This window comes from Coccinella septempunctata, chromosome X (assembly GCF_907165205.1).
Source record: "Coccinella septempunctata chromosome X, icCocSept1.1, whole genome shotgun sequence".
NCBI classification, from domain to species: Eukaryota; Metazoa; Arthropoda; class Insecta; order Coleoptera; family Coccinellidae; genus Coccinella; species Coccinella septempunctata.
Window position 1 is genome coordinate 3,948,131 of NC_058198.1, and position 19,729 is coordinate 3,967,859.

Consider the following 19,729-nt stretch of genomic DNA (forward strand, 5'->3'; position numbering starts at 1 on the left):
GATTGGACATTTTTGTTGCAGGTAAATAAGACCAGATTTATTGGACGAAATCGTTGAGGAAGACACATCATCCAGGCTTGGATAAAGAATATTCAAGCCCAAGCTACAATGACAAAGGTTTTTATAAAATTGGTTTTCTTCATTTTGGTGATGGCTTTTGTTTATTGGCATCATTTTATGTGTTTTACTACAGGAGAATCTTATTTTATTAATTCATGAATTGCGTCTAGGGTTTCGGAATATCAGTGACCCAACTAGTTAGGTTTGTTGCCTCTAAAACGTGAAATACGCAGAATTTGAGATTAAATTCGTATGAAACGAACTTCGGGTTAGTTTTGTGATATTCTCACAAAGCGCTTTCAGTTTGCTGACGAACAAATCCTTGCTCGGTATTCTTCAAATTCTCTACCAACTTGTGCCTACCTTCTCACTTTTATATGAGATGTTGACAAGTCGCAGATATGAGTAGCAAATAGGGGTTTTCGAGTTGTGAGGAGAATGTCTCCGAACTATCTATCACGAGAAGTTTATTTCCGAGGAAGGATTAAAGTTGCTGCACTATTCCTGACAATTATGAGCATTCAGCTGTAGGAATAAATAGTTCTTTAAATTTTTTTCGCATTTGCCTTTCGTAGTTATATCAAAGTATCGTACACATTACTGAGAGCGCGTGCGTCAGGCCCATTAGCCTTTTCCAGATTTTTCCCGCGGTGCACAGAGAAATCTGTCCAAGTCGAGCAGGTGATAATGAAGTCGAACGAAACGATATTCTGAAAAACGAGCACACTTGGCGTTTTTATGAGGCATATAATGGAGCAGTATTTCAGGCAAAGCCGAGACTCACTGTTGCATAATGCTGTGGCTCCAAGTCAGACTTTCAATATAAATTATGCGGTTGGCCCTAAGCTCAGCAATTTGTGTAACGATTATCAATTTCTTCAGCCGAAACTCTGGACGTACGGCGTAGTTAATATTTCCGCAAAATTGAAAAAACGACGCGACGTTGAAATCGTATTTTATGCGGCATTTCTTATGATCCTCCTCCTCTGAAAGAGACGGCTTATGAGAGGCACTTGCTTCAATTTTTGCATAGCCATTATAATTCCGAAATTGACTTACATCTCTCCCTCGCTTTCTTGTTTCTGCCCGGTAGGCTGCGGCAAGCTGGTCGACATTCGTAATGTATCTTTATCTTAATATTATTAATGTTTGGGAGATAACTTGGGATGTTTTACGGGTGTGCTTCTTCTTAACAGTGTTTTAAAACCATCAAATTTCAACAGAAATCGTCGTTTGTGATTCAGGTCGTGAAATACTTTATATAACTTGGAGTGAGTAGAAAGTCGATGGAAAAAGTTAGTTGATGTAATTAAATTTCGATATTTTCTTCTCATCCCCTTTATGAAGATGAGTTCTACATGAAAATCTGCTAGAATGAATGTCACCCCCCAGTGTTCATTGATCATGAAAGGTGAAAAATGTTACGAAACGAAGGTTTTACAACAGCCATAAGGAGGGGTGCGTTTATGAAGGTTACAAATGTTGTGAGAGGTGCGTGAAGCCATTGGTGTAAGGAGGGAAAGGTGGCCGTCTCAGTACATTTCTCGTAGAGTAAAACGTCTCATTTGTTCTCATGGGAATGAATATAGGGTGGCATAAAAGAGAGATTTTATCATCGCCGGGTATATGTACTGAAGAGAAGTCGAGGGGGACGTTTGAACCGGACGATATTTTCGAGTTTTCCGTTATTTTCACTTGGTTAACAGACAGAAGGACGCGATATGAACGGACGAATTGAAAAAACTAATATGAGCGATTGAAATGACGATAACGCGCTATCATTCGATTGCAAAATGGCGAAAGCGTTGTGATGCGAGAAATTTTTTTCAACCGTTTCAGATGGATTGCTCTCAGGCATTTTGATAGGGATTACTGGCTTTGATAAAACTTATCAAAGTGGTTTGCATTTCCAACTAGCCATGCGAAACATTTTCTATCCATTTCGATATTGATCGAAAGAATAGAAAATATTTTTTTGTGGAAATTCCTCATGCTTTAGGAGCTATACACTCTTTGTCAGATGCAATTTTTTTGAAACCATGTTCCCTAACAAGAGTAGGGAAACTTTCTTCATCAGGCGATATGTAAAATATTTTCGAGAATATTCTTTCGAGTTGTGAAACTGTACAGGTTCTACTGTTTTTGTTAGGAATTCTATCAAATTTGGTCTATTCAATCGCTAAACAAGAGGTCGACTTCTTTATTTTTTTCAATCGTTCGTCTCTATTTTAATGTTTTTCTCAGGTTCAGATTTCTTTCACTTCTTATGATCATGTCATAAGTTTTTAAATATCTGTCTCTCAGTTTTCGACCCTCAAGGGTGATGTATAATTATAAAAGAGAACCATTACCATAATGCATCTACAAAATTGTTTACCACAAACCAATTATAGATGAGTGGCCAAGTTCTCATTTCCCTTTCGCCGATTGATTTTTTATTAGGTTGGCGTTTTCAGTCCGCCAGCGTAATAGGCGTTTCCCCAACATTCTGATTTATCGATGGATACCTCTTGAATGAAAATAAATGGGTAAAGTATGCGTAACGTGAATACGAAGATCGATAGGAAAATATTTAATCAAGATATAAATCTAAGATCGGATCTTGGCGATGACCTAATGAAAGGGGGAGGGCAAAGGTGATTCATTAGACTGTGTGCGCCCTTATATATCTTAGTGATTGCTTATGTGTTTGACGCGCTAGTTCACGGGCCGTAATCAGCGAAGACCCTGTAATTAGAGTCACTTGATATATGCCTTCGCAAAACATTCAAGCGGATCACGCTACCTAACGTACGTTTTTTTTTTTGTGTAAGCTCAGCTTTTTTGGCAACTCCCCCGTTCTAAATGATTCGATCTGAGCGTTGGAAAATACCCTTGCAATCTTTCTGTTCAACGGAAACTCTTCCAAGCTTCACCTTCAATCAAAAAGCTCACCCCACAACTATTTTGTTTTGGGGTGCCAATTGGGAACCCATTAGCGGTAAACTTTTTGTGTTATTTGGTTTGAAACTAGAGCATCCTAATCCTATAATCTTCCGATTTAGCTCAGCTCGAATGAAAAATTCAGAAGGTTTATCCGAACATTTAAAGGGTTGTCCACCTGGGTTTGTTAATTACTCGTGATGAGACTACATAGTTTGATGAGATCTGGGAGGATAAGCACCCTAAATAAACACAATTTCGTCATCTGCATAATTTATGACACTCACGTGTTCGCTGATGCAAGTAGGGAGCCAAGATTATTAGTGGGGATGATAAATAGTGAATAATACTAGTTAGGGCCTGCATGATTGACGTTACTCGTTGTTGATGGTTTGAAAGGCAGGAAGACGGTTTTTCGTCAAGGAAGTGAATTAATTTGATGGATGATTGTGGATCGATTCCGACCACATATTTGATGATTGGATTACGACTTAACAATTTGAACAAAATTGGGAAGGAGAGAAGAAAATCGAAGGACAAAAGTTCTTAGATTTCTATAGAGTTCAAGGTGCCTTTTTCAGACCAATTTCTGTGTTTGCAATCCTTACAAACTCCTTAAATTCGGCGACAACATTTCAATCTCATGCTGATGGACGCGAAAAGTCGAGATATTCTTGGGGGAATTCCCAATTCCCGTGGCGGACTAATTAACATCGGATTCAAAATAGCTCCGCCACGAAAGAATGCGCCTTATCACATCCTGGTATGTGAGCGTCCATCGTTCATGTGGGCCAGACCCTCCTTTCATTATATCGATCAAATCCGCACTGTAATTAAGGTTGGTAACTAATTACCGCCGGAATTTTGATTCGGTTCGGAAAATATTGACATACTTTCGCAGTTTGTTGGACCGAAGAAAAATAGGAACGGACAACATTCCTGTTTCAATTTCCGCCCGATGTTAATCGAGATGATTGAATGTGGAATGCGGACTTTAGATGGTGGAAAATTTCAACTTCTGATTGGATTCAGGCCTTAATAAATCTTCGTTCCGGTGCCGTAATGACGAACACGTTTTATTTACCCTGCGTAAGGATTTCGATTCATCATCCCTGATGAACAGCCAGCGACTGGAGGGGTCCATTTTTCCATTGAATCTTACAAGACTGTGAGAAGTGTGGAAGTATCTTTATGAAGGGGGAAGTCTTCGGGATTCGCACGGCACGATTCGTCTTTTACCGTTTCGTGATTTTTAACGAATCGTCTTCTGCTAGTTAAGTGGAATGGAACTTAACCCAAGCAATCGCTGTATTATTGTGATATACAAAGTGCCCACAAAGGTGGGTATCATTCATCGAGTTTGAGATCATTCACCAATGATCCTCAACAAATTTTGGTGCAGAACTTCTCATCGTTAGTTCCAAATAACTGAACGAAGTTAATATAGTATGCAAGACCATAATTGTACGTGTCATTCCACTTTGGAAGTGTCCCGAAAAACACCCTTCACCAACTTCTCTACCGGAGTCCCGTTTCAAACAGCTGGAAGAGTTACCGCATCGACGGGACAAAAGCACCATTCATCAAAGTATTTCGACCATTGAGGTATATCGATGTCAAACTGACAGCGCAATACGTGAACCCAGTATTGATGCCTCTCTCCCGGTGCTATAATACGCAACCTACAGTGAATTAGATTAGATTACAAGGATCCCAATTTGGAATCAATTGTTCTAGAGTTAGCGGGGATACTGAATTGATGACCAATCAACAACCCACCTCGCATTGATACCAATGGGGAAACGTGAAATTCAAATGAACAGAATTATTCAAACGATCGATTGCATGTACCATCGGCGTGAGAAAAAATCGCGTTATTCGATTAAGGGAGATTTATATCAATTAAGGGTTTTGCACTCGGAGAATACGAGTCTATTCCATCGACTGAAATTCCCAAATAGATACATGGTGTTATGTAATTGTCTTGAGGGACATTTGGAAGATTTGAATATATTTCAACACTATAATTTGCTCAAACCACTTCGATAACTTTACTACATTGATTGCTCTATTGAATACTAGTTTCATCTTTCTGTAAACCCCCAAAATATGTCAAGTTCTAAAGCTAAGCACCATAAAGAGGAATTGGAATTGTTCTTCCTGGATTTTTCTCTCCAAATTGAGTGATTTCATATAATTCGACGGTCGTTATCACTTCAGTTTTATTTCCACTAGAAGTAATAACAGACATCCACCTAAATGGACGCTCATTACGTATGAAAGCGGCCATGTTAAAGCTGTACCTAGCTCAGAGATTGATTATTGAATAAGCTGCTACGAATCTAGGATACTGATTCTCATCTATAATAATTGAGGAACTTCTTTCATTTATTCACGTGGAATTCAACTGAAGGTTTTTACAATTTTTTGTTTCTTGAATCAGGTTGATATTTTTCGACGTTCGTATTCCAAGCTATCATTCAGTATGTTCGATTATTTGAGGGATAATGATTCATTATAATAGTGTATTAGTGGTCAGTTTTGGGACTGACGTTATTCATCACGTCGGAATGATTTTCATCAACTTGGCCATGGACCCATCGACCAAAGTTGTTCTATACAAGATTCAGACCAGAAAGGGATGGGGAGGCGGCAAAAACTTTTGATTAATTGGCGAACCTCCCTGAGGTCCACGCAGACCTTTCCCCTTCTCCCAATTAAAGGTGCGATTATTTTTTTTTTAGTTCGAAGAGCCCGAAGGTACTCTGCCGAAGGACGCTGTGGGAAATAACTTATTTATCTTCTGAATACAGTGGGGTTTTTTCTTCGATGAATTTCTGGTTACATTTTCATCAAGAATGAATTTACACAGTTGAATATTCGACCATCAGAACTCGTATGAGTCGTTTCATATGGAATCTTTCTCTAATTTAGAAAAACTTTGAAAATAAGGAATTTATTGCTGTAACTTTGTTGAAATCTGCTTTAAGGTTAGAATGCAAGCATTCTCAACTTTCAAAATCATCCCTATCACCTGTCCGAATGAGAGCATTTTGAAAACGTTATTTTTTTGTTGAAAATTTCCTATTGAAGATATCTATGAGTTTGAAATGGTGTTTCAAAGGGACACATGGTAGGGAGAATTTATTCAGTCAATACCTCTGACAAGTGCAACGCTTCTTCAACTTCCCATTTTTCGAAATTTTGAAATTCAGGAATAAATTTTGGATATGAAGAGTGAGGTGTTCAGGTCGATGGATGGCTCAATTTTTCTTTAATTTTTTTACTCAATTTCCAAGCAATTTCGTCTGCATACAAAAGTATCTACATCTTAATATGGTAAATCAGGAAAATTACGTTTTTGAAATGTTTCTACACGTGTAAGAGACTGCTGCTTGTAAAAATTAAGTTTTTCTTTCGGTCCCTCGATGGACATACCCACAAAGTTTGCCAATCAGATGATTTCAAGTGTAAATCCCCAATTGGAAAGTCACCTTCGATGTTTGTCGTCGACTCGGTTCGAAGCTCAGCTCAAATTTGCCCCGATATGGGGCCAACCGCTTCGTCATTCGTTATTACCCGAATTTATCTCAAGTCATGTGAACACTCGATAATTTCCAAATTCTATGATGAATGTGCATGTAATCCATTATCACCTAATTACCTAATGGTGTTTGTTATGCCAGTCGAATTCGCAAATTCGGATGCTTAGCACGAGGCATGCAGAAATCTGATCTATAAATGCCCAGTTTACTTGAACGTTGAACAGCCACCACGGATGTGGGTCAGAGCTTAATGAACAATGCAGAATTTCGGCGGTGGTGTTCTGCTTGCATCGGATCTTAGTGAACGGTGAACATTACACGAAGAAGATTGATCTGACGGCGCAATCGGCCGTACTAGGGGATGGGATTATTTGAGGCGCGGAAGATGTCAGATCATTGACAGCCTCACTCCCTCCATCAAGGGGGTGCATGGGGAATATCCGGCACTGAAGCCTCGGCCTGATGAGAGGGAGATTCCATTTCGGCTCATATATAAATCCCCGAATGAGAAATGTTGTGCTCTGTTACGATTTTGAATAATTTGTGGGGACCTTATAAAAATGTCAACCTTCCAGATTCCAGAACTCAATAATTCAGGAAAAACATCTTCCTGCGGAGCGCCCCAGCAGCCACGATATCACAACAATATCTTCTTTTGTGAGAGTTTTGTATCAGATAAGGAGAGGGAGGGGCAGGTCTCCATTCTCCCTCATTTCTAAGAAGATCTTTTATTACCCAATTTCCGTTCTCTCAGTGGCTAAATGAGTGAATGACTGAAATAATTTCATTAAGGGAGGACGCATTATTCTGAATAGCCGCGGATTATGGAGGTGACGCGAAAGAAGAAAGGTTGCGCAAAAAAATAAGTTCTCCGGATGAGAAATTGAAAAGGATCACGGTATTTATTCATATAACGAATTCAATTCACCCGGTTTTATTAACATTTTTTTTTGTCGCGAACAAACGAAATTTGAATACTGGTGAATTAGGAGACAACATTCCAGTCCCATTCATATTCTTGAAAATGTTGGGAGGGTAGAAAAACACGAAAGGTTTTCGCCGATGCTGGCATTGGATTTTCGAACTACACATTGGAGAAAGATTCTAGTAGATTGAATCCAATCATCATCAACTTCAGCTTCGTCATCTTTCGGTGTTAATTCCAATTTTCGTCAAGCCAATGAAACTATGAAAATTCTTTTCAGTTTCATCGAGAATTGAATCGCGATCCCGAAGAGAAAATGGAAAAGTAATATTTCCCGATCTCTAGAATTCCTGTGAAGATTTGTGTTGAAACACCATAAATATCAGTGTGACCACCCTGCAAACGAGTATTAATGAGCGATAATGAAGCTTCCCATCGCTATGATCCACATTTGTTGAGGAATGTTCGCATAGATCTTCCTAACTTGGGATTTGTACCCGATCCTGACAGAATCGTAAGCCTATATTCAATCTTTCCGCTGCAGCATCATCCATCACCAACTGACGCGAGCTCTGTTCGAAAAAAAAGAGTCGATCGGGGCAAAGCTTCAAATGTGGCCATGCGGCAACATAAGTACGTTAAGGGTTAATTATTGCGATTAATCAGTTTGACGTTCGCTCGGATCAGCCTGCGCCTAGATCGTGCACTAATTCTTCATCTCCCCATAACCCTGACTGATATGACAGTCAACACGCCACATCTGGCGTCCGTTTATCAGACACCTTCCGACCTATAGCCCGAACATTGACAGTTATATTGATATACCGGATTTCCTCTAGTTATCTCGATCCGAATGCGGCAAGGCATTTAATTTGATCCACTCAGCCAATTATGACTTGTCGACAGTGCGTGTTTCCATCAAACCATCGAACTGGGGACGTTTAAGATGTCACACGATACGAAAAAACGCCGACCAGTCAGATGAACTGGTCGAACAGCTGAATTTGACCAGCATAAACGCAAGCTTTGGACATCTAGAACACCTCTAAACTGCAGCAGTTCTGTTCCTTGAGCACCCTGCCACTGGACGCTTTCCTGGAAAGCTTTGTCATGCAGACCTTTGAAGGCCATTGTAATGAACTCCTTTTTTCAACGCTACATTGATCCACGAGACTCTCCCCGTATTTATTTAGGTCTAAACGAACAGAATAGATTGTGTCTATGGTTTCGGACTCATTTATCCTTCTCAGAGCCACACAACCTTCGTGGAAACGCCGAACTGTTGTTGATTATCGAAGTGAAATTGCAATTTTGGTCCTGGAGGCAGAAAAAACTGATTTTTCTTGTCAGAAACAATCGGTTGAATCATCCAGATTAGAGATGAAAGGATAATCAGGTATTTCATGAAAAAATGCGTCGTCTCACTCGGTCGAACTGGGATAAAAATTTAATATCCATCCCCTTATCGTTAGAATTACGCTGGGACTGCCTTGCATGGTTTGCGTCTGTTGCCCTGAAGAATTTTTCACCCCCTCCCTACCACAATATGAATTCCACGCCGATCCTACAAAGCATTTCTACTCGAATTCCTCAACTGCAAAAATGTATCGCAGAATTGTCACTGACGGTCTGAAATTTTCATGCTTGGATATACCATCCGTTGGATTTTTCGAGAGCCATCGATGGAATAGAATGCTCGAACTGTTGCAGTCAATCGCGGAGTTTTCAGTATACCACAGCGAATTTGAATATTTCTGTGCTGAGGATGTTCAGTCACTTGAAATACTTGAAATTTTCGTTGTATTCCAAAAGTTTATTATTGATTATAAGGAACCGGAAATAGTTGTGGTTCTGGTGGAATTTCATGAGGATCAGGACTAGGATTTCTTGACCTTCGACTCAAGTATCCGGGGTTGATAATCGTCGGTTGGGGCGACGAGCTAGTCATTTGTCATTTACGTAGCTCGCCCCATCGTTTTATCTCGAGTTCATAGGGAGAACAGCGAGAGGTTTACTTGATAGGATATCAAAAATTCACATTGCAATCATCATAAAATATCAAATTCAGTTTTTGCCCACCCTCGCGTATATTACGGAATGGTTTTACCGGCTATTTTCATTGTGGATTCACGGCTGTTTCAGTGCGCCATTAGAAATGTATACTTGCGGCAGGAAAAAGGGTAACTTTATGTTGAGATTTTACTGTCGACGATAAGACCTTGGCAATGGAGAATTTATGTCTCAATTGCCCGCTGAGTTGTATCATTCATGTGCTGATGGATAATAAGGGAAAAGGGGAGGCGAATTTGATTACTCTTGACCATTGAGGCCTCTCAGTAAAGTGAGTGGTTATTCTACCATGGAACGGCAATAGTTTTACGATCTTCCCAGATAAAAATTCATCTCTCAGCTGTAGGAACAATGCGAGGAGCAGTTGTTCCAGAAGCGCAGGATAATAAAGGAGGAGAAGTGAAATTTGATGTCCGTATCTTCCTTTACCTTCTCGTCCATCAAATTTCTCTCGAAACACTGATGGTTTCATTGTAGATCGTCCTCGACTGTTCGACGAAACGCGGATGTTGGAAAAATTTTCATAAAACTCGAATTTTTTTTTTTTTAAATCCAATTATCATTCGGAACACGAACGATACGCTGGGGGTTTTTCAATACATGTTTGGTCTGTGACTAGAAATATCGATAAGGCACTTATTCTGAAATATGTGCTATTTACTCATTGTTATTCCCGGCCATTATTTGCGTATATTCGTCAACCGTATTGCCCGTTAGAACTGCGAATTTATACTAATGTGTTTCTGCCTGATCGAATAATTTGGAACTGTTATCATCCAACTCTTAATGAAGCTGTCGTAACTGCATACCCGTATACGCAGCAACAACTGATCGAATTACCGCGACGTTTCTAGCACGATAGGTTCATTAGAGGAATTGCCAGCCGATACGTATATTATACGAGTTGTTCAAATTAACTGGAGAACACGTCTTTTTATCGCCATCGTAGAAAACTGTTCTTGTTCAGCGGTTTATGATTCGATAATTATGTGATTTTCTTGTTTTCGATTCCCGATATCCGGGATAATACGAGGATGTATTGATATCTAGTTAGCCTAGACCAGTTCCATGCATAAAAAAAATATTGGGTTATCATAGCAACGGACAATAACTCATTAGAAGTGTCAGTGTGAAGTTTGAGATCGAAAAAGTAAACGAGAGTTACGCAATAAATTAAAAGAATGAAAATGTCCACCGAAATTGTGAAAATCGAAAAATTGGAGTATCGAGCCATCATCAAGTACCTGTATTTAAAAGGGTTAAGAGGTAAGCAGATTTACGAAGATATGCTTAATACCCTTGGTGATCAATGTCCTTCGTGTGCCACCTTGAAAAATTGGACTGCAAGCTAAAAGAGGTAAATTTTCCATTGAAGATGATGACCGATCGGGAAGGCCAGTTTCTGTGTCAGTCCCCGAAAATATCGATGCACTTCATGACATGATTTTATCAGACCGTCGAATTGGGCTAAAATGGATATCTGAAGCACTGAATATTTCATATGTACGCGTTCATCATATAGTTCACGCCAATTTGCACATGAGAAAAATTGCTGCAAAATGCATCACCAAATGTTTCACTGTTGACCGAAAGCGTGCAAGGGTAGAAGCATCGCGTTCGATCTGTGCTCGATTTGAAAGCGATGTAGACTTGTTAAACCAAATTGTTACTATGGATTAGACTTGGGAACATTTCTACGATCCAGAAACAAGCAACAATCGATGGAATGGCGACACTCTGGTTCTCCAAGACCTAAGAAGTTTCGTATCCAAAAATCTGCTGGAAAAGTTCTTGCTTCAGTTTTTTGGGATTGCTATTCGACATTACTGACCACTCTACGGGAAAAAAAATTAAAGAGAAAAGCTATCCAAAGGTGTTTTGTTTTTGCAGGACAACGCCCCTGCACACAAATCTTATGTTGCCATGCGAAAAATTCGTGATTTAGGGTTTGAATAACTAGAAAACCCCCCTTATTCATCAGATTTGGCTCCATCCGACTATCTTCTCTTCCCTCAACTGACAAAAATGTTTAAAAGGTCGTAAATTTTCTTCTGACGAGGAGGTGATAAAAGCTGTGGAGGTCTGGTTTGCAGAGCAAGAAGAAACATTTTTTTTAAAGGTTTAGAGACGTTGCAGCTTCGCTGTAATAAATGTGTTCAATTTAGGAGAGAATATGTTGAGTAATAAAATATTTTGACATTGAAATTTTGTTCGGTTCTATAGTAGGCTATGAATTTCTCAATATATCCTCGTATGTCAGGTGTCTTTTTTGGCTTTGCTGGCTGGCAACGCTTCAGTTCTGAAGATGCGGCAATATGCAGTGGGAGAGCATTCCTGGTGGACCTTCCCAAGTGGACTAACAGCGAAACACGATCCAAACTTCCCTGACCTAAGTATGAACATAACTAGCCCTGAGATTCCTAACTTCATCATACATTCAACTTTCCCTCAGAGTATCCTCCCAAAATACAAAGTTCGGTGTGTATGATTTCCCTTTGAAGCTGTTATCAAATCCCAAATCGACAGTTCAGAACTCCTGTACAGTTGATCCGTCTTAAGAATCGAGCAAGGGCGGAGGGTAGTCTTACTATAGCTAATTAAATCTGATTAACGGAATACCCGGTAGTTGTACACTAACAATGTGCGCGGATAAATACGTGGAAGCCTCAGAAAGTGTCTCGAATGACCCGGAGCCTGTTGATGATGCAGCCAGTTCGAACTTGTGTACCCTTGCATTTTGCGGCCGTTGGAACAGGTGAACTCGTGCCACGATTGTGAATCATCAAAGGGGATCTTTCGATTGATTTCAGTTCACGTGAAACTCCGCAAGACGACATGAGAACGTTGGGTTGCGAGGAGGATGTCCTGGACATAAAGTTTCGGGTAGCTTCTGTATTGTTTACAAGGCCTGGGGTATTTAGGGGTGCAAGGATTACCCGACAGAGTCTAAGTTACTCAATGGGATGACAGGACCAAGTGGAATTCCTGAAATAATTGAGAGATATTTACACCCTTAGTGGATACCGTACAGGGTGTCCCAATTGTCAGGTTCATATATCTGTTTTTGAGATAAGATCAACTTTTGATATTTTGTCGATTTGGAAACTTTAAAAACTTTCTTCAGGCACTTATTTCACGAAACGGGCTTGATCGATTTAAAATCTTCACTTCATGTAGCACGGATGTGTTCGCGTTATTCGCTTTGGAAAAACGAATAAAACCGCCATCAATTCGCCACCGTCTGCCGAAAAAAAATTGAAACATCGCGTGTTCCGATGGCATGTCGCTGCTTGGTTAAATCAGTTCAGGATATCGTTGTATTAAAATGCATGTAGATAAAAATAATATAAACACCTCGGCTTAAATGGAAAATTCGACGCGATATCGGAGGGAAAGTGGCTTTATCGAAATTGCGGATGGTAAATTGGAGGCGACCGCCGTTTCTAGGAATAATGCTTGCCACTGACACGTCCATTATTGCGAAATGAGTAATGATTTAGCGAAGAAAATCGGAAATTTTTAAACTCCATTAAGGCCCTCTCCTGAGTTCCAGACGTTGAATATTATGAATGAATCGAAAAGCCCCAATTAGTATCGAAAAAATTGTTTCTGTCGCGTCTATCCGAAAATAAAGTTTCAACTTTATTCATCGAGTTTTCAGCCACGAGAATATTCCCAACGTAAAAATATTTTTTGGTAGGGACTCGTGAACTTAAAGGGTATTTATTTTTTGGAGAGTGAGAGTGAGATTGAAACATATTCTTGAGCTTCGACGAATGTCCATTATATTATGTCCTGTGGATCTGGCATCATAACCCCTTTCATTTTCATTGGGCAAAAAAGGGACCGTGAAGATCTCGCCCTGACCCTGTCTCAGTAATAAACTTTCTGTTGTTGTCCGCAAATTTCAGATATCCTTCAGCCCAGATAGAAAATTCACATAAAGAAATTCATGGGAGTTACGTCCATGTGGATTTATTTTATGTACCTACTCCATAGTGTGACATTCCACCCTTTTATGTTCGGAATTCCTCTCAGAACAGGAATAGGATATTTTACGACTTATATTTCTTACCCATGGACAATAGTGAAGTTATGATTGTACGAATGATTGCTTCCTTTGATGCGGAGCGTGAATTTCATGCAGTATACATATAAAAAGGTCAGTTCTATATCCGCCAGCACTTTAATCTCGCAGTTTCCCCTGCAAAAACACTGCAAATTTTATACCCGCCTTGGTTTATTATTTCCGTGAACTCTTCAGCAAACTATTCCATACTATTTTTCTCTCAACAACCGCACCATGTATGAAATTTTACGATCTTGGCGATTGGAATATGAAGCCTACGTTGTAGCAAACAGACGAAATGACTTCATTGTTGACTGGAGTAGAGAAGATGCGAATTTTCATAACCCAAGAACTGAGTACAAGCTAGTGCTTTTTTCTTCACTGTTTGATTAGTTATACGAAGGGTGACATATGCCATCATTCAGGGTTACTTTCGTACATATAACTATGGAAATTTTTGTGGTACAAAGAAAGAGTGAATCAAGAATTGATAGTTATGACCTTATGGTCTATTCAAGTGACAAACAAGGTCATTCATTCATTCATTCATTCATTCATTCATTGCTGTGTCCCGTTACCGGGAATAAATCTACAAAAAGAAGAAAAAAAAAAAAAAATTCGAACAGACTTGTAACTTCTTAGTGCTAGTTGCGACTGTGTCCCTCCTGTGACTAAAGAGACCCAACCGTGACCTGCAGATCCTTCCACACTCAGGGCATGGATAGTCTCCAACCAGATCTGGCCGCCGCTGTATCCTTCTCGATTCTTCATTATAACTGTGGACCAAAGACCTCCACTGTGACCTGTCTAACGCTAGTTGTTCCCAGTTATGATTAGCATTAACTGATTTTAGGGATTGATGTAGTGTATCCTTAAACCGCTTATACTGGCCTCCTGGTTTCCGGGCTCCCTCAGTGAGTTCGCCGTATAGAGCTATTTTGGGGAGTCTTGTGTCTTGCATCCTCAGAATGTGGCCGCTCCATCTGAGTCGGGCCCTCGTTACTTGAGTCTCAATTGTTGTACAACTCGCGCGCTGCAAGACTTCTGCATTCGAAACTTTGTGGAACCATCTGATGTGCATTATCTGTCTTAGATGACGTTGATGCGTCTGTTCAAGCTGTTTAATATGTCGCCTGTAGGGAGTCCAGCTTTCGCTTCCGTAAAGAAGCGTTGGGAGGACCACTGCTCTGTAAACAGCTGTCTTGGTCTTCAGATTGAGGTCGTGATTTTGGAACACAAGGTAATGCCACCCCTCAAAGCATCAAATTTTCACTCAAATCTTGAATATCTCGTCCGTTGTCCACTCTTACACGTCCAGTGTACGTTTTCGATTGAAATATTTTCCATAACCACAAATTCGACGATCAAATCGACCATTATGCCCGGTACTTTCCGAATGGCCATCCGAAATGTAAATTACAAGGGAGGCAATTCCGACCACACAGCGGAATCGTATGGCACGACAACATTCCATTATCGTTCGACCCCCCGGTCAGTTTTCGGCCAACTATAAAGTTGAATTTTTTCGACGGCGAAAATTTCAAATTAAAACTTTATGACGTTACGTCGGCGGCGATGACACGGCGTACGTGCGGGGGCGTGTTCCCTACCGAAATTGACGTGTTATCTCAATTCACGCCAGTTAGAACATGAATATGTGGATTATTCGCGGCCATGTAATGAATATGCCGTTTCTGGTGGTGTAGCAGTTCTAATAAAATTTCTGTTTATATTTTTTTTCATATCCTGTGCACCCTTTTGATGTGCGGTAATATCATGCTTTGCTGACTCTGATAAAAAAGAAATTTTATTTTAACGATGATACGGTTGAACTTTACTACAGTTTGGCCAGCTGAATACTGATTACAGCCGTTTTTTGGATTTAGACTCTCACAGCCAAGCAATGGTAAGATTCATCCATCACCCTTGCTTGCTAACTCCCCCATTAAATTATGGTCTACGTTATGAAAAACCTTTCTGACTTCGTAAGTGTTAATACTAAAGGGGAATAATTCTGAAGCTATTTGGAACTTCTCACGCACCGCAAATATACAGGGTGTCCCAGACGCCGACGTCAAGCCGAAAAAAGCTGATAGACCAAGTCATGATAGTTATCAGAAAAATATTAAAAAAAATCTAAATTATGTATTTTAAAAATTATTGCCATATTAAAAAAAAACGAGAAAATCTACACACTGTGATGGTTTTTTAACTCCCGTTACTACAAATCTCTATTTATTTACAATTTTATTTTTATTATGTAATCTTGACTAGTGCTTCTGTAAGCTGTCGCCAAAACTTCAAAGGTAACTACGCCAGCTTGGAAGAAAATGACACTTTTTGCCCAACTAAGTATGCAAAATTAATACTTCGCCACATTTAAACTGGCTGTACTGAAAAAAAAATGTACTACGCTAGTTGGGCAAGTTACCTTAAAAGTTGGCGCATTTAATAAGAATTCCAAACTATTATGACATTTGCTAGAAAATTTGAAAATTAGACTTGGACAATTTTTTGTGTGAAAAAACCCAGTTTCAAACAAAATTTTATTACTAGATTTGACTACTAGATTCTAGTTTGAGTGACACGGAGAAGTGTAAGCGAGACAGAAATCGTATTTCCAGGTAGTTCAGGGCACCGCAGTCCAATCAATGACTCATTCTTATTTGCTTCCAACCAACCAAAACCAATCCTTAACTTAAAGCAAATAAGAATGAGTCATTGATTGGCCTGCGGTGCCCTGAACTACCTGGAAATACGATTTCTGTCTCGCTTTCACTTCTCCGTGTCACTCAAACTAGAATCTAGTAGTCAAATCTAGTAATAAAATTTTGTTTGAAATTGGGTTTTTTTACAGAAAAAAATTGTCCAAGTCTAATTGTCAAATTTTCTAGCAAATGTCATCGTATTTTGGAATCCTTATTAAATGCGCCAACTTTTAAGGTAACTTGCCCAACTAGCGTAGTACATTTTTTTTTCAGTACAGCCAGTTTAAATGTGGCGAAGTATTAATTTTGCATACTTAGTTGGGCAAAAAGTGTCATTTTCTTCCAAGCTGACGCAGTTACCTTTTAATTTTTGGCGACAGCTTACAGAAGCACTAGTCAAGATTACATAATAACAATAAAATTGAAAATAAATGAAGATTTGTAGTAACGGGAGTTGAAATACCATCACAGTGTGTAGATTTTCTCGTTTTTTTTTAATATGGCATTAATTTTTAAAATACATAATTTAGATTTTTTTTTAAATTTTTCTGATAACTATTATGACTTGGTCTATCAGCTTTTTCCGGCTTGACGTCAACGTCTGGGACATCCTGTATAAGGGGTAGACCAAAAACCATTCTTAACTTTTGGAAATGGATTATTCAAGTTATGAAGAGGTAGAATAGAAAAAAAAATTCACTCTCTAGTTTTCTTTCTGTGGATTCGGAAAGAGAATACAACAAAGATTAATCCAGATATCCATTCACTCTTAATTTTCAACGAAGGAGATTTCAAGACAGGAGATGAACCGAATTCAAGTCGATCAAGCGAATTCGTCGACGGTATACACCCCTAAAAAGCGTTCTTCCATTAACCTACCGAAGCCGGCTGAGAACTTCCATCTAGACCAGCGTATTTTCCAAATGAAAATCCAACAACTTCTAGAGTTTACCTAATAGCGAGTTCATTATCCCCGGCATTAGAATTAAAACGGCGGGTATTTTTTTCCCAATTATATCATTTTCCCTTTTGCGATACGGAAATTTATACAATGGATGCGGACGAAGTCCTCTGGGGTATGATGGTGGGGTATTTTTTCACGTATTGCTGATGGAGCAACAGCTCCCAATTTAGTGCTCCCAAATGTGCCTTTTTCTGGCGATTTCCACGCAGCTTTCCGCATAACACGTTAAAAATGCGCCCCTTTGGATATTTCCGGTTTATTTTTCTTCATTGATTCTTCCCGTTTGTCAGGGAGGCGGACAATACGTATGCGGAAAAATTTCGGGATTTTCACTCCCGACGTTTATTATTTTCAATATGTGCCGAAGCGCATTGGGAGTTGGTCACTTTCGGTAGACAATCGTTCAAATCAAGCAGGGTGAATAATTTTAACCGCCATGAATTTTCACGATTACATTTTCGGTCAATTTTTCAAAGAAGGAAACTGTTATTTTAAACGAGGAAATTGGACACTGGCTCTATTTTTCCACGGTAACTCATTGATTTCCCCGGAATTTTATAAATACCAGACTAGAATACTGAATCAGGTCGATTAGAATTCGTTCACAACAAACCATCATCAGTATGACTATCGGGCATGAGTTAATTGATTACGATCGGCTAATGAGAACAGATTAATTCTATCGAACTAGATGAACCAATTAGCTACGATTAGTGGCACTAAGGAATAATACGCCTGACGTCCCACATGACGCAGCTTTGAGTCGTTCAAGTATTGTAGTTTCCGTATCTTTGTCGATGACCCTTCACCCTTGAAAATATTGATACTGAATTTATTCTCATCATATCTGAGTCAATTCTCGTACAATTCACTTCTTAAGGCAACATTTCAAAGCTCGTCCCAATCACTCAAATAAAAGTTTTCTCAAATTTACTTTAGTTTTTCTTTTGATGTACATACTCAACATTATTCAAAAATATCTCCTTTTAAATTGCACTTAATGACGTTTTCTGAAGAATTATTCTCTTTGTTTTTCAATAAGCTACAATTTTTTCAAAATATTTTTCTATAAAACGCGAATAACTCTAAAAGTATTGGTTTATTCAGAAAATTTGGCTCAATATCAATCTCTCCTTCTATTTCTGGGTTTATTACGGCAGAAAAAGCGACCACCATCGAGAGGGGAATCACCCCTCAAAAACCACATTTCGGCACTGATCACCTTCAACTTGTTCAAAGAATTATAAGGAGATAGATAACCTTCATTCACTCGAATCAGGATAATAGGATATGATATATGGGTGCACGGCTTCTTTCGGTAGCGTCAGTTAGTATCATCTTTCTACAGTTTCTTGGACGTATGGGGATGCTCAGCGTATGAAGATCGATCAATTTAGTGCAAACAGATTCTATGTAATTGCCTGACTACTCTCCCTTCATGTACACAGATGGAGCGATTTATTAGATTTTCCCTGAATTCAATATAAGCAAGGAGATGTTCGGAAGATAAAATTGATTCCGATCCTTTTATTTCGTCCTCCAATAAAGGTCCTACTACCATAATTCTCGAGGTATCTCAATTTTCGCTACTCGCTCTCAATTCTCAATGTTTGTGTAATAATTATTGAAACTTATTTCGAATCGAATGAGAAGATGAAATTCTTTCCTTGCATAAAGATGAACATTCAGAGGGATCACAGACAAATAAGATTGAAATCGCACAATTGAACGATTGAATATGTGTTGTTCAAAACCATTTATCATTTTTTTTATTTCTAGGATAAACGAGGGTTAAATCAGTAAATAATATGACTCACAATTTTTCTATCGTTTATTGTAAAAATTATTCAGGTTGTAACAAAAAAAACGAAGTTTATAATGATTTCAATAAATGAAATAGTTACGAAGCTAAACATCAAATCAAAATAATATTATAATTATTTATTCTAACAATTAACACAGAGATATATATAATATGATTTTACGTAATAGAAAAACACAGAAACAAATACACAAAATTAACAATCTGTACAATATTGTTTTCTGTATAATTATGATTATTTTAAAATTATGAATATTGGAAAACAAACTCTGGCAGGTCAACCTGGTCGTTGGGTAATTCTGCCCACTCCAGATTGAGTGGATTCAATTCTAGTGTGAGTGCACCATTATAACAGGTTAGTTTCGCCCTTCTGAATAAATCCAGCGTTCCAACGTGTGGAAAAGATAGAGGAACTGAAAGGATGTGGCTGGCCCCTTGGTTTTACCGAAGGACTATAAATTGAATGAATCGAGTTAACATTATCAGCTTATTGAACGGTCTGCGGGATTTCAGGAGGGTATGCAAGGGGTAGAATAACAATGACGTTTCCGTTCTTTCTTGGGAGGAGGGAGATCTGACGTGATAGGTGGCGGTAGTAGGGCTGGGGGTTAAGATGTAGTAAATTTCTCGTAGGATTATCATAT

The 19,729-nt window shown here is 39.0% G+C and overlaps 1 protein-coding gene across 11 annotated transcripts in view; it reads left to right on the plus strand.

The window, feature by feature from the left end:
- LOC123321327 (hemicentin-1-like) overlaps positions 1 to 19,729 on the plus strand; it is a 160,119-nt gene that overhangs the window by 99,110 nt on the left and 41,280 nt on the right. For 6 of the 11 annotated variants that reach the window (XM_044908800.1, XM_044908802.1, XM_044908801.1 and 3 more), the window contains one exon: positions 22 to 117. The exons of the other annotated variants lie outside the window; for them this stretch is intronic. The gene's annotated coding sequence lies outside the window, so the exon portion shown is untranslated. The remainder of the gene's footprint in view (positions 1 to 21; positions 118 to 19,729) is intronic. 11 annotated transcript variants of the gene reach the window in all.